Source organism: Mytilus trossulus, chromosome 11 (assembly GCF_036588685.1).
Source record: "Mytilus trossulus isolate FHL-02 chromosome 11, PNRI_Mtr1.1.1.hap1, whole genome shotgun sequence".
NCBI classification, from domain to species: domain Eukaryota; kingdom Metazoa; phylum Mollusca; class Bivalvia; order Mytilida; family Mytilidae; genus Mytilus; species Mytilus trossulus.
This window is the reverse complement of record NC_086383.1, coordinates 10,544,487-10,556,615: the sequence shown is the minus strand read 5'-3', so window position 1 is coordinate 10,556,615 and position 12,129 is coordinate 10,544,487. Positions and strand designations below refer to the sequence as shown.

At 32.5% G+C, this 12,129-nt stretch overlaps 1 long non-coding RNA gene across 1 annotated transcript; it reads right to left on the bottom strand.

Annotated features, from left to right (window-relative positions):
- Positions 1–8,471: 8,471 nt before the first annotated feature.
- LOC134691700 (uncharacterized) lies at positions 8,472–10,928 on the bottom strand. Its single transcript, XR_010102185.1, has 2 exons — positions 10,393–10,928; positions 8,472–8,687 (listed from the first exon to the last, which is right to left on the bottom strand). It is a non-coding gene; the product is annotated as an uncharacterized LOC134691700 (long non-coding RNA).
- Between the last annotated feature and the right edge of the window lie 1,201 nt (positions 10,929–12,129).

The following is a 12,129-nucleotide window of genomic DNA, read 5'->3' as shown; positions in this document are numbered from 1 at the left end:
ATATAGAAATCTATGTAAAATGCCGCAAACATTTTTGTAAGCGATGGTCTGCACAAATACAATAATGAAATCTTTGAACCATTTTTCATTTCAATATGCAACATACTGTAATTTCTCTGTTGTATATATCCTGGTAAAATTTTGTTTAGATGTCCCCTTTGTCCATCTATCAGACGTTAATGAGTATTAAATGGTAACTCCCTTATCGACGTTTGTCATATAAAAAATAACATATTAAACAGTTTAACTGTATATTTTAATTTACTTAATCAACAGCCTTAATTGTTTGGTTATGTTTTTCCCCAATTTAAAGACGCAATCATAAAAATAATGTCATTCAGTAGATGAACTGTATATTGTATCAAACCAATAACATATATAATAGAACAGATTTCAGTTTGATACAAAGTAAATTATAAAGTGATGTCATATTTTTGTTTAAAGTATTCATAAAATACATGAGTCAGAAAAAAGTAAAATCACAAAAATATTGAACTCCGAGAAACACTCAAAAAGGAAAGCCCCAAATCAAATGGCAAAATCAAAAGTTCAAACACATCAAACGAATTGATAACAACTGTCATATTCCTGACTTGGTACAGGCACTTTCTTATGTAGAAATTGATGGATTGAAATTGGTTTTACAGCTAGCTAAACATCTCACTTGTTTGACGATAAAAGAACACAATTCATGTAGTATTTCCCAAACGAAAACAGGGTTTATTGATTACAACAATTTTTAAAAGGTGGTACTTAACACTACAGGTAGATAACTCAGTAAAGTCAATCAAACGTTTTAATTACGTTGTATTGTAAAAGGAATATTAAGCTTCTCAATGATCAAAATTGTTGTTTGTCAAACTGTTATATAACCCGTGTATTTGTTCTGACAAAACGGTTGGCTCAAAATGTTTGAAATTTTTATATTTTGTTAAAGTGTCAAAGTAAATACTTTATCAAATTTTTAAAAGATTTAAACCAGCCAAACTAATTTTAGTGAATGTGTTGGGTATCACCTTAAAGCATGTTGTACTTGGACATTGCATTACACACAAATGTTTGTTTTGGCATTTAAATTTGGTTAAGGACAATATAAGTTATTTCAAAATAAAATGTTGGTACTGTTTTTATTAATCCAAAAGAGCCCTGGCCTCACAACGCCATTGCAACGTTTGGTCCTCGGAGACCTTCAACTTTGTAGTTGTGATGGCTTTCAAACTTTTAAAATCTGAAAATAGTTTTTTGTGGACGTAGCGCGCGTCTGACGTATACAAATATTTTTTTAACTGTTATGTTTTGATGGCTATTATTCGTTTGCTTCTCTGTCCTATATTGTCTCCCATTTATCTGTTTATGTATTGTAATCCTGTCGTGTAATGTTGTCATTTTAATGTTATAATTAACACTGCCATTAAAGCGGGAGGTTTGGCATGCCATATAACTAGGTTCAACCCACCATTTTTCTCATAAAATGCCCTGTACGAAGTCAGGAAAATGGCCATTGTTACATTATAGTTCTTTTCTGTGTGTGTTTCTGTTTTGTCGTAGTTCTCTTATATATAATACGTTTCCCTCAGTTTTAGTTTGTAACCCGGATTTGTTTTTTCTCTATCGATTTATCAATTTTGAACAGCGGTATATACTGTTGCCTTTATTAATAACTAGGTTTGTTATCAAATGATGTTAAATCGTGTTCTAAAACAACTTTAAAATTGCGTTATTGGGGAAAAAGTGGGGCATCAGTTCATATTACAAAGCACGATGCAATCATCATAAAACCAAAAAAAATGTTTAGGTACAAACTCTTGGTCAACAACAACCTAATGACGATAACAATGATCCGTGATCCTTAAGTAAGTAGTATCCGGGTTTATTTCATTTAAGGTCAAATAATGTGAGATTCATCAATCGAAAAATTTAGGTTTAACTATCATTAACCCACTAGTTAGTTTAATAAAATTGAGAATGGAAATGGGGAATGTGTCAAAGAGACAACAACCCGACCAAAATAAAAAAACACAACAGCAGAAGGTCACCAACAGGTCTTCAATGTAGCGAGAAATTCCCGCACCCGAAGGCGTCCTTCAGCTGGCCCCTAAACAAATATATACTAGTTCAGTGATAATGAACGCCATACTAATTTCCAAATTGTACACAAGAAACTAAAATTTAAATAATACAAGACTAACAAAGGCCAGAGGCTCCTGACTTGGGACAGGCGCAAAAATGCGGCGGGGTTAAACATGTTTGTGAGATCTCAACCCTCCCCCTATACCTCTAACCAGTGTAGAAAAGTAAAAGCATAACAATACGCACATTAAAATTCAGTTCAAGAGAAGTCCGAGTCTGATGTCAGAAGATGTAACCAAAGAAAATAAACAAAATGACAATAATACATAAATAACAACAGACTACTAGCAGTTAACTGACATGCCAGCTCCAGACTTCAATTAAACTGACTGAAAGATTATGATTTCATCATATGAACATCAGGCACAATCCTTCCCGTAAGGGGTTTAGTATCATACCATCATAACATATATGAGAAGAACATAACCCGTGTCATGCCAACAACTGTTTTTAGAATAAATGTGTTTAGTTCCGACGCAAAGACCTTATCAGTGACTCAATATTAACTCCAAAATATGCAATCTTTAATGACTTGACAACAGTATCGTAATTATATCCCTTCTTAATAAGTCTATTCAAAGGTTTTGTAAGTTTATGAGGTGAATACTGACACCTTTGTGCTTTATAAAGAATATTTCCATAAAAAATTGGATGTGAAATACCTGAACGTATAAAAAGTCTGCATGTTGAGCTATATTTACGAATGATGTCTTTATACCGATGATAAAATTTAGTAAATGTTTTGACTAGTTTGTGATATCGAAAACCCTGGTGTAATAATTTTTCAGTAATACATAAATTTCTCTCGTTAAAATCTAAAACATTGTTACATACACGAGCGAATCGTACAAGTTGAGATATATAAACACCGTAAGATGGTGACAAGGGAACGTCACCATCTAAAAACGGATAATTAACGATAGGAAATGAAAAATCATCCCTTTTATCATAAATTTTAGTATTCAGCTTTCCGTTAGTGATATAGATATCAAGATCGAGGAAAGGGCAGTGGTCATTGTTAGTATTAGCTTTATTTAAAGTGAGTTCACCAGGATAAATTTCATTAATATACATACTGAAGTCGTCATTATTGAGAGCCAAAATATCATCCAAATATCTAAAAGTATTATTAAATTTGTTTATCAGATGTTGTTTTGACGGGTCTTTGCTTATTTTTGTCATAAATTGTAACTCGTAACAATACAAAAAGAGGTCCGCAATAAGTGGTGCACAGTTAGTCCCCATTGGAATTCCGATAATCTGACGATATACGGAATCCCCAAAGCGAACAAAAATGTTATCTAGTAAAAATTCAAGGGCATATAAAGTATCAAAGCATGTCCAATCAACATAGTTTTTTTGTTTATTGCTACTAAAAAATGACCTAAAAGAGTTTGAACATATATATTCACATTCTGATTTTTTGAATGCCCATTTAATTAGGTGTGTGAATTTTTTCTTAATGAGAATGTGAGGCAATGTGGTATACAGGGTAGAAAAATCAAAACTTTGAACAGATTCAAAATCACCAATATAAGCATGCAATTTATCAAGTACTTCCAACGAGTTCTTGACACTCCAAAAGTAATTTATTCCACTATTTTCGAAGGCCTTATTTGAACAATTTATTATAAGGTTTTTAATTGTACCAAGTGTGCTGGTAAGAATAATAGACAATTTAGTAGTTGAACAATGGCTTGAAGACGAAATAAATCTATATTTGTAAGGGGTTTTGTGTAGCTTCGGAAGCCAATACATAGTTGGAACTTTCATTGTATTTGGCTCTGCTTGTAAAGCGGTGGCTAAAAGTTTATGTTTGTTACAGATTTCGTTTTCTGAAAATGGAGTCAGTTGGAATGTTGGTGAATTGGTGATTTCCTTTTTCAGAACCTCGATGTAAAATTTACGTCAAACAATAATAATATTATTAGCAGCTTTATCGGCCGGGACAAAAACAAATTCCTTGGCTAGTTCTTTTAGTTTATGTTTGATACGAGAAATAGGTTTATTGTGGTTATTGTTAATAGTAAAATGTTCTTTAAAATGTTGAATACGTATATCAACTATCTTCATTACTGAATTAAAAAAAGAGTCCAACATATTTATTTATAGTGGATTGGGAAACAAGTTTTGCAACTTATATTAATCCCTTTCCACTTTGCGGGTGCTAACCCACTAATTGTATTATTATAATGCATATCAAATAGATTGATACATAATCGGAATGGTTTAAAGATAAAATTTCAAAACTAGTCTTTTGAATTAAATATCATGTAATTCGTTTTTTCCATCAACAGTTATGTTTCAGAAGATTTTGATATGAATTTGCACTCATTATATGAAGAGTGAAATAAAATCAGATTCCACAATCTAATGAGTATATTAATAACATTAACGATACCAATTTTCCTGCACCAGATGCGCATTTCGACAATACATGACTCTTCAGTGATGCTCGTGGCCAAAACGTTTGAAACCAAAGTTTACATAAAAGATGAAGAGATATAATCCAACAGATTAAAACGTATATCTAAATCCGTAACAGAAATCAGAGCTTTGCATGAGGGAGATAAATTCCTTAATTTATAATAATTTATAATATCTTGTTACAGCAATTTTTTTAGAATACAAAAAATCCGTGTTTTTATGCCAGTACCGAGGTACTGGCTACTGGGCTGATGATACCCCCGGGGACTAACAGTCCACCGGCAGAGATATCGACCCAGTGGTAGTAATAATATTAACGGTACCATTTTTTCTGCGCATTAAACGTTCTCTGTTGTAAAATATGAATTATTTAAATGCATATCGCAATTATGTTGTAGTAATAATATTAACGGTTATAATATTAACGGTACCATTTTTTCTGCGCATTAAACGTTCTCTGTTGTAAAATGTGGATGATTTAAATGCATATCGCAATTATGTTGTCATGAGCAATGCATATGACAATAAAAGAACTATATTGAAGATGTGCAGTCTTTAGTTTTTGATGCAGTATGTTGTTTACTGGTAGTTCATCATTTTATGTTTTTTTGTACAACATTAATATGGTCACTAAGTTCGCTGTTAACAACAATTCCAATATTACAAAATACTAACTTCAATGAGTCTTTACTACTCCACGAATACGTTTCCTTTGTTGTTGTTTTTTTTTAAGTTGTAAGAAGTTTGGATCATCAATGCTCTTCAACCTTGTTCTTTGTTTGACCTTTTTAACCTATTGTAATTCGAGTGTCACTGATGAATCGTTTGCAGACAAAAAAGGGCGATTTCAATCCTGATCATCATGAGGTAATCATCACACTTGTTTGCTCATTCAATAAAAAAAGGGTCATCGCGTTGATCAAGCTAAATAACTGGACTCAAGTTATAACAACTTATATCAAGTCTTTTCTACATTGGTTAGAGGTATAGGGGGAGGGTTGAGATCTCACAAACATGTTTAACCCCGCTGCATTTTTGTGCCTGTCCAAAATCAGGAGACCCTGGCCTTTGTTAGTCTTGTATTTTTTTAATTTAAGTTTCTTGTGTACAATTTGGAAATTAGTATGGCGTTCATTATCACTGAACTAGTATATATTTGTTTAGGGGCCAGCTGAAGGACGCCTCCGGGTGCGGGAATTTCTCGCTACATTGAAGACCTGTTGGTGACCTTCTGCTGTTGTTTGTTTTTTATTTGGGCGGGTTGTTGTCTCTTTGACATATTCCCCATTTCCATTCTCAATGTTATTCTCTTTATATTCATGTACTAGTACAATACACTACACGCAATATGTAAAGACATAGAACACATACATAATATAACGTTAGTTACAGAAAAAAATGAAAAGTCATACATTACTATGTCAACTGTATTTGTTATATTTTTTCCTAGATATGCTTCATTAAAAGAAACTTACATCTATCATTGAATGTTGACAAAATGTCGCTAAACATTTGTTTAATGTCTCAAGTGTTTATCTATCTGTTTTTAAAACAAATACATTAAGCTTGATTACATTTGGGATATGACGAACTCGTTCTAACACAAACCATAAAACGACAATAACTAGCAGTGGGAAAGCCAGTGACATTGAAGAGCTACTTCCGATAGTCCCGCGGGAAAGGGGACATAATCTAACAATTTTGAGGTGGCGCTGTAACCAGCGTGTAAACAAAAACGTAGCCTGTGCTTCAGACAATAAATCTATTAAAACACCTTATCATCCATCAGTATTTGAGTTTAATTTTTCATTAGAATAGATTTTGTCACACGACTGCCAAATTCGGTATTCAAATAAGTGCTCCGTTATTGAAATATGATAATCCAAAAGACTACCTCCGTTGATTTCCAAAAAACCGCGGGTAATCCCCACGACTACAAACAACTGACACAAATGCATCCTAAAGCTTTTCATTGGTCGAGATATAAATAAATGTGACCTAGAAACATATGGGCACATGACTATGTACAGGATTCCCCGTCACTCTGAGTCTTGTTTACATAATAAATACTTCAACCGGAGGTCAAAATTCAACATTTTTCAGACGTTTTGGGAGTTATTTCGGTGCAAAATCAAGCAAATTATGTCATATTTTACAGATTTTAAGCACAAAATTGATTGAGACAACGAAGGGTGATGATGTTTTCAGGATTTTAAATATATTTTTCTTAAAACGTTGAGTGGTTGAAGGCTTTACAACGTCATTTGTTGATGTTTACGATTTGCTCAAACTCCTCGTATCACATTTTCTGTAGTTATTTAATTATGCTGCTGATGTATAACATATTTATGGGCGAGATTTATGTATTACATTGAAACTGATTTAATCTATGAACGAATTTGTCCATATAAATAACTTCCATTGTCTGGAAGTAGACCTACCCCCCTTTTTTCAAAAAAAAAAAAATCAGTTAGTCAAAAGTTGTTGTCTGAATAAGCATGAAAAAGTGCAAAGTGTAAGCACTCAGCTAGTCTTTGTTTTAAGCCAATTTTTAGGGTTATGGTTACAGTCATTCTTTGATTCTGTAAATTATTATAAATCTGAAATGTTTCAACTTGTCAATTTTAAAAAGTACATACATGTACCAATCAACAAGAGTTGCCTGCCTAAACACTCACACATGTTTATAAATGTCTGTCCTTATTATGCGTATCAAGCAACCTGATGTACACTGTGACTTACTATTCATGTTTGAGTGTTTCTGGGCCCTGGGGCATATTTAACTCTTGAGAACTTGAGATTAACATTCAATAGGAATGCCCAATGCCTAGTACATCAAATTCTTAATACATGTTAGAGCTACATGTATATGACCATTTAAAGCATTAACAAAATGCTATATCACTTCCAAGGTCTGGTATATGAATGTCTCACTCTGATTTTGGTGATCCTGTTTTGTTGCATTGATATATATTTGCTTGACCCATATTTTTATTTTACACCAGTTTACAAGAAAAGAAATCTTGGACACAGGATCTATTCTTTATTAAGAATCATACCATTCCTATATCTGTGTGCTGATTTTCCTGCAATAGAATACCTTTTCACATATTTTACTCCATTCTAAAAGCACACAATTGCAATAATTTGCAAAATCATGTGTTTACATATCTAGGAAAAGGGTACATAGACATCTCATTCATAATACTACACAAGGAGCAGGATCTGCTTATTCTTCCAGAGCACATGAGATCAATTATATGTTGTGGGTTCAAGTTGATCAGTTTTCTTTTTTCTAATTTGTATATTAGTTTAAACTTTTCATCAAAAAGTCTGAAAAAAGAGATATGTATCTACTGAAAATGATTTATTTAGGTGCAGGGGTTGCCACACTTTGAAATCTACATGGAAGCAAAACAGTGAAAAGTCATGTCATGATAGGCTACTTGAGAGACCTCACTATGTCTAGGAGAAGTGAACAATTCTAGAAACTTTCCATTTAAGTCATTCAAACCATTCAAACAAAGAATAAAAGACCATCATTTTGACTTTTTATATCTTTTTTTTCCTTATGTCTCAAATACTACAGTACATACATGTATATTTCTGATACCAGTGACAGATCCAGAACTTTTTCTATATTTTTTTTTGGGGGGGGGGTAAGGGGTTGCTGCTGCTGACTAACTTAGGAGGGACCCGCTCCAGTGATTCCCTATTTAAGCAACCAATTTTTTCCTATGAAAGGGGGGCCCTATGAGAATGCTAGCTTTGCATCAATGGATCTCAGGTTTTGCAATGACATTAAGTAATATTGTATTGCAACAGTATAGTGTCTCTTGTACATTTACCCCACGTTATCAATATAAAATGGTGGAGTGTTTCACATTGTATGTATATTTTAAAATATAAAAATGTTTAGAAATAAAAGTTTATTAAATGATGAATAAATACAAAGTCATAAAAATAATGTTAAAATGAAAAATATGTAAAAAGTATTTTAAACATTTAAGGAGAACTATTGTTAAAATTAAAAAGGTTTTTTTTAAAGTAAAATCAAGTCAAATAGTCCTCTGTCCCATACATGTAAATCCTCAATATAGAAATCCTGCTCTTCTTATTCCTATTGTTATCTGAAAATATATAATTTATGCAGATGATATTATCAAATGAATATAATTGCAAACTTCTCTGTGATTGGTAAATTATAATATATTTTAATTGTCTACTGACAAAAACATGATCTTCTGAGGTCCCAATTAAAAAAAAAATGTTGAAAGGAAATACTGGAATCCGAAGGATCAATCTCGAAATCCTGAGCTATAAAATTACCAAATCCAGACGTCCCGAAAAAGGTTCTCTAGAAAAGGTAATACTTATACACACCAACAGATGTTTGGAAAAAATTTCTACTTATAAATTCATTTACTTAGTATTTAAAATTCATCACCCTAATAACATATCAACCTTTTTAAAAGATATAAATAATGTTTTAATAAAGTATAACGTAATATGCAACATTAAATTATCTTACAGGTATCTGTTATTTAAAAGATAACTTTTCATTCAATCATTCATATCTTTAATTCTTCATACCAGTAATTGATAATAAATGTATCCAACGCCAATAAAACCTGGCCACAACACCAAGCCAATACTGAAGGTGGCAATAAAATTCAACAATAAATCACATATTTTGTTTTTTAGCATTGAAGGAGGGACAGAATTTATACTTTCCTACTGGTGAATATTTCATATACCTGAAACCTTTTAAAAAATATTTTACATGCCCATATGCACTATTCAGCAAAAATAATAGTACTGTTGTTCACATAGACAAGGGTCTGGATGGGGTGTTCTGCATTTCTTTATCATTTAATCTTTTAGGTCATTGGTCTCTATTTTTTTTTATACTTTTTGTCCATAATTTCTCTTTCCTCAATATATAAATTAGCACATCAATACTGTAAATTCAGAAATTATTGCGAGGTTTTTATTATTGCGAAAAATGCGACAGAGTTGTAAACGCAATAATTAAAACTTGCATTTTGTAATATTTTAACTGAATTAAGCATGACTTTTCTCAAAATCGTAAAAATTAAAATTGCATTCAAGTTTAAAATGACAAAATCGCAATAATAAGTGCACGCAATAATTTCTGAATTTACAGTAGTTCAAAATGATTATGACCAGACCTAAGGCTTGCTGCTAAGAATATTAAGATTTTTTTCTGGGATGCATAGGAAGTCGTCCCAGAAAAAAAGTAATCTTGTCAGACTTCATAATAATTTGGACTAGCATGTCATTTGCTCTATTTTTTACTTATTTTATGGTAAATTTTCTCTATTCTTGTTCCTATAGTAATAATTCTCTAATTCTTTATAGTTTTAATAATCATAGATCCCAGTAACAGATCCAGGGATTGGAATCTCCCTTTTTGGGGATGATCAATGCATTTGAATGGGGACATATGGTTGGAACCCCCCTTTGTCCTGGGGTAGTTATTTTTTTCATATATTTTTATTTTGTTTGTTTTTTGTGTTTTTTGTCACACTTTTTGGGTTCAAAAATAAAAATATTCACCTTTTTACTATTCGAGACAACCAAACAAATCAGCACATATGCATTACAAAACTACAAAACTTTAATGCTAACATTGACCTGCCAAAATTGAAGTTTTATTCAAATTGAAGTCTCACGCTGGAAAAGGGGCGTTTATTTACATGTGGTCTACGGAAATTTACTGGATTTAAGAATCGAAAAGAGGCAAACATGTAGCCATAACCCGATCAGATCAATAAATTATGTTATGGATAGTATTAATATCTTTCTACTAACCATTAAAAGTAATAATACTAGGATTTCGTGAGCTCAGAAACCTTAATCTGTTGAAAAATGGCGTCGATTTGTGTGCTCTCTTTTCGCAGCCTCAGTTACAATTTGACACGGAGTGATGGGTATTTATGCAAATATTTAGGGACTCCTATCATCATAGATACTATTTTTGGTCATTTTATATTTAAATAGCCAATAGGATGCAAATGTGTCAGTTATTTTCAGAAGGGGAAAACACCCGCCATATTTTTATCTCCCAAATTAACAACGTCACTTGCCACTTTCAGATGTTCGTTTCTTGTAAAATAAAATCTTCTAAGAAGAAAAAAATAGCATGGTCACCTGTAAAACTTACCTATATAACTTATTGATGATGAAATGACACAAGTTTAATTGTCTTTAATGATAAATTTCTCGAAAAATCACACGTACACGATGTAAACAAATTGCCGCGATGGCGCGATACTGTCGCCCTCTATGAAAAATCGCGATTGTCGCCCTTGATTTTCTGGCCTTTACGTCATATGGAAGGAGGCGCAGAATCGATCCATGGCTTTCCCACTGTAGTCGAACTTTATATCTTGTATCAGCATTAAACAGAAAAGGTCATTACCGGTAAAAAGTTCCGTCATTTTATTAAAGCAGACGATATAGTCTTCAATATAAAGCATTTCTACCGGATATATAACTTGTAATAGAGAATTGCCATGGAATCCAGCAATTTGATTGGTTGATTTTCGAGTCTGAGTACAAAAATCATGTTCAAAAGTTTTATGACCGTGCGGCCTGGCCTAACAACTTTTTTGAACGTTTGGTCCTCGGAGACCTTCAACTTTGTAGTTGTTATGGCTTTCAAATTTTTACATCTGAGAAAAGTTTTGTGTGGACGTAGCGCGCGTCTGACGTATAAAAATATTTTTTGACCTGTTAACTTTTAATGGCTATTATTCGTTTGCATCTCTGTCCTAAATTGTCTCCCATTTATCTGTTTATTTATTGTAACCTTGTCGGGTAATGTTGGTATTTTAATGTTATAATTAACACTGCCATTAAAGCGGGAGGTTTGGCATGCCACATAACTAGGTTTAACCCACCATTTTTCTCATAACATGCCCTGAACCAAGTCAGGAAAAATTGTCATTATAGTTCGTTTCTGTGTGTGTTACATTTCGCTGTTGTGTTTCTGTTGTGTCGTAGTTCTCTTATATTTGATACGTTTCCCTCAGTTCTAGGTTAAAACCCGGATTTGGTTTTTCTCTATTGTTTTATGAATGTTGAACAGCGGTATATACTGTTGCCTTTATTAATAACTAGGTTTTTTTTCAAATGATGTTAAATCGTGTTCTAAAAACGACTTTAACATTGCGTTATTGGAAAAAAAAGATGTGGGGCATCAGTTCATATTACAAAGCACGATGCAATCATCATAAAACCAAAAAAAATGTTTAGGTACAAACTCTTGGTCAACAACAACCTAATGACGATAACAATGATCCGTGATCCTTAAGTAAGTAGTATCCGGGTTTATTTCATTTAAGGTCAAATAATGTGAGATTCATCAATCGAAAAATTTAGGTTTAACTATCATTAACCCACTAGTTAGTTTAAACATATTTATTTATAGTGGATTGGGAAACAAGTTTTGCAACTTATATTAATCCCTTTCCACTTTGCGGGTGCGAACCCACTAATTGTATTATTATAATGCATATCAAATAGATTGATACATAATCGGAATGG